The following is a 4,250-nucleotide window of genomic DNA, read 5'->3' as shown; positions in this document are numbered from 1 at the left end:
GCTGAATATGATATGTTGATTCCTTGCAATAGTTTTGCGATATAAAGATGGTGATATTAGAGTCATGCTAGTGGGTGGTTGTGGATTGTAGAGACACTTGTGTTGAGGTTTGCAAGTCCCGTAGCATGCACGTATGGTAACCGTTGTGTGACAAATTTGAAGCATGGGGTGTTTCTTTGATTGTCTTCCTTATGAGTGGTAGTCGGGGACGAGCGATGGTCTTTTCCTACCAATCTATCCCCCTAGGGGCATGCGTAGTAGTACTTTGCTTCGAGGGCTAATAAACTTTTGCAATAAGTATATGAGTTCTTTATGACTAATGTGAGTCCATGGATTATACACACTTTTACCTTTCCATCATTTGCTAGCCTCTTCAGTACCGTGCATTGCCCTTTCTCACCTCGAGAGTTGGTGAAAACTTCGCCGGTGCATCCAAACCCCGTGATATGATACGCTCTATCACACATAAGCCTCATTATATCTTCCTCAAAACAGCCACCATACCTACCTATTATGGCATTTCCATAGCCATTCCGAGATATATTGCCATGCAACTTCCATCATCATCATATACATGACTTGAGCATTTATTGTCATATTGCTTTGCATGATCGTAAGATAGCTAGCATGATGTTTTCATGGCTTGTCCGTTTTTTGATGTCATTGCTACGCTAGATCATTGCACATCCCGGTACACCGCCGGATGCATTTATATAGAGTCATATCTTTGTTCTAGTATCGAGTTGTAATATTGAGTTGTAAGTAAATAAAAGTGTGATGATCATCATTATAGAGCATTGCCCCATAAAAAAAGAAAAAAAAAGAAAAAAAGGAAAAAAAGGAAAAAAAAGGAAAGGCCAAAGAATCCTAGATAAAAAAGGGGGCCAAAGAAGCCCACCCAAAAAGAAAAAAAAGAAAAAAAAGAAAAAAAGAAAAAAGGGACAATGTTACTATCCTTTTTCCACACTTGTGCTTCAAAGTAGCACCATGTTCTTCATATAGATTGTCTCATATGTTGTCACTTTCATACACTAGTGGGAATTTTCATTATAGAACTTGGCTTGTATATTCCAACGATGGGCTTCCTCAAATGCCCTAGGTCTTCATGAGCAAGCAAGTTGGATGCACACCCACTTAGTTTCTTTTGTTGAGCTTTCATACACGTATAGCTCTTAGTGCATCCGTTGCATGGCAGTCCCTACTCCTCACATTGACATCAATTGACGGGCATCTCCATAGCCCGTTGATTAGCTGCATCGATGTGAGACTTTCTCCCTTTTTGTCTTCTCCACATAACCTCCATCATTATATTCTATTCCACCTATAATGCTATATCCATGGCTTGCGCTCATGTATTGCGCGAGGGTTGAAAAAGCTGAAGCGCGTTAAAAAGTATGAACCAATTGCTCGGCTCATCATTGGGGTTGTGCATGATGGGAGCATTTTTGTGTGACGAAGATGAAGCATGGCCAAACTGTATGATTTTGTAGGGATAAGCTTGCTTTGGCCTTGTTGTTTTGAAAAGACATGATTGCTTTATTGGTACACTCGAAGTATTATTGTTTTTATGTCAAATGATAGACTATTGCTTTGAATCACTCGTGTGTTAATATTCATGCCATGATTAGACAAATGATCAAGATTATGTTAGGTAGCATTCCACATCAAAAGTTATCTTTTTTATCATTTACCTACTCGAGGACGAGCAGGAATCAAGCTTGGGGATGCTGATACGTCTCCGTCGTATCTATAATTTTTGATTGTTCCATGCCAATATTCTTCAACTTTCATATACTTTGGGAAACTTTTTATACTATTTTTGGGACTAACATATTGATCCAGTGCCTAGTGCCAGTTCCTATTTGTTGCATGTTTTATGTTTTGTAGAAAACCAATATCAAACGGAACCCAAACGGGATAAAAACGGACGGAGAATTATTTTGGAATATTTGGGATTTTCCAGAGGAAAGATCAACGCGAAACGGTGTCCGGGGTGGCCACGAGACAGGGGGGCGCGCCCTCCCCCCTGGGCGCGCCCTCGATTCTCGTGGGCCACCTGTAAGGCGGTTGATGCCCTTCTTTTGCTGCAAGAAAACTAATTTTACGAGAAAAACCTGGGCGAAAGATTCACCTCAATCGGAGCTACGGATCTCCAGATATAAAGGAAACGGTGAAGGGGAAGAAACAGAGAACGCAGAAACAGAGAGATAGATCCAATCTCGGAGGGGCTCTCGCCCCTCCCACGCCATGGGAGCCAAGGACCAGAGGGTAAACCCTTCTCCCATCTAGGGAGAAGGTCAAGTAAGAAGAAGAAGAAGAAGGGGGCTCTCTCCCCCTTGCTTCCGGTGGCGCCGGAACATCGCCGGGGGCCATCATCATCACCGCGATCTTCACTAACACCTCTGCCATCTTCACCAACATCTCCATCACCTTCCCTCATCTATATTCAGCGGTCCACTCTCCTGCAACCCGCTGTACCCTCTACTTGAACATGGTGCTTTATGCTTCATATTATTTTCCAATGATGTGTTGCCATCCTATGATGTCTGAGTAGATTTTCGTTGTCCTATCGGTGATTGATGAATTGCTATGATTGGTTTGAGTTGCATGTTTTATTATTGGTGCTGTCCTATTGTGCCCTCCATGTCGCGCAAGCGTGAGGGATTCCCGCTGTAGGGTGTTGCAATGCATTCATGATTCGCTTATAGTGGGTTGCGTGAGTGACTGAAACACAAACCCGAGTAAGTAGATTGTTGCGTATGGGATAAAGGGGACTTGATACTTTAATGCTATGGTTGGGTTTTACCTTAATGAATCTTTAGTAGTTGCGGATGCTTGCTAGAGTTCCAATCATAAGTGCATATGATCCAAGAAGAGAAAGTATGTTAGCTTATGCGTCTCCCTCAAATAGAATTGCAATAGTGATTACCAGTCTAGTAACATAGTCAATTGCTTAGGGGCAATTTCACAACTCCTACCACCACTTTTCCACACTCGTTATATTTACTTTATTGTGTCTTTATCTAAACAGCCCCTACCTTTTATTTACGTGTTCTTTATTTTCTTGCAAACCTATCTATCACACCTACAAAGTACCTCTAGTTTCATACTTGTTCTAGGTAAAGCAAACTTCAAGCGTGCGTAGAGTCATATCAGTGGCCGATAGGACTTGAGAGAGTATTTGTTCTACCTTTAGCTCCTCGTTGGGTTTGACACTCTTACTTATCGAAGAGGCTACAACTATCCCGTATACTTGCGGGTTATCAGAGGTGCCCCGGTATCGTATCACCATCACACTCCTATCTTTACCATTTTATTTAGTTCGATCCTTTTAGTAACATCTTGATCTAGTAGATTGAAGTTTTGGTATGAATTAGTTTTGAGTTTTTCTTTGTGATCTCTTTTTGTAATCGAGTCCATGAGCTATCTATAATAAAGATTAGTGTTGAGTCAAGGGCTTTGCTATCTTGCTATGATCTTGAGAAAATAGATAGAATAAAAAGAGTAAAAGAGTTCATATTGATCTTATGGATAGTAACGACTTCAAACATAGAAATTATGAGGCATAAAAGTTTTTGAGAGTTGACAAACGTAGTTTTGGTCATCGTTGCAATTAATAGGAAGTAATAAGGAAAGAGAGATTTTCACATGAAAATATACTATCTTGAACATCTTTTATGATTGTGAGCACTCATTAAGTATGACATGCTAAAAGAGTTGATGTTGGTCAAGGAAGACAATGTAATGGTTTATGTTTTCTCACATCTCAGTTAAAGTATATTGTCATTGATCTTCCCAACATGTTGAGCTTGCCTTTCCCCCTCATGAATTCCTTGCACCAAGTAGAGACACTACTTGTGCTTCCAAATATCCTTATACCCAGTTTTTGCCATGAGAGTCCACCATACCTACCTATGGATTGAGTAAGATCCTTCAAGTAAGTTGTCATAGGTGCAAGCAATAAAAATTGCTCTCTAAATATGTATGATCTATTAGTGTGAAGAAAATAAGCTTTATACGATCTTGTTATGGAAGCAATAAAATCGACGGACTGCATAATAAAGGTCCATATACAAGTGGCAATATAAAGTGACGTTCTTTTGCATTAATATTTTGTGCATCCAACCCTAAAAGCGCATGACAACCTCTGCTTCCCTCTGCGAAGGGCCTGTCTTTTACTTTATGTTTTTACTTTATGCTTGAGTCAAGGTGATCTCCACCTTTCCCTTTCATGTTTATCCTTTGGCAAG

The sequence above is a fragment of the Triticum dicoccoides genome, chromosome 5B (assembly GCF_002162155.2).
Source record: "Triticum dicoccoides isolate Atlit2015 ecotype Zavitan chromosome 5B, WEW_v2.0, whole genome shotgun sequence".
Classification (NCBI taxonomy): Eukaryota; Viridiplantae; Streptophyta; class Magnoliopsida; order Poales; family Poaceae; genus Triticum; species Triticum dicoccoides.
This window is presented reverse-complemented; position numbering follows the sequence as displayed.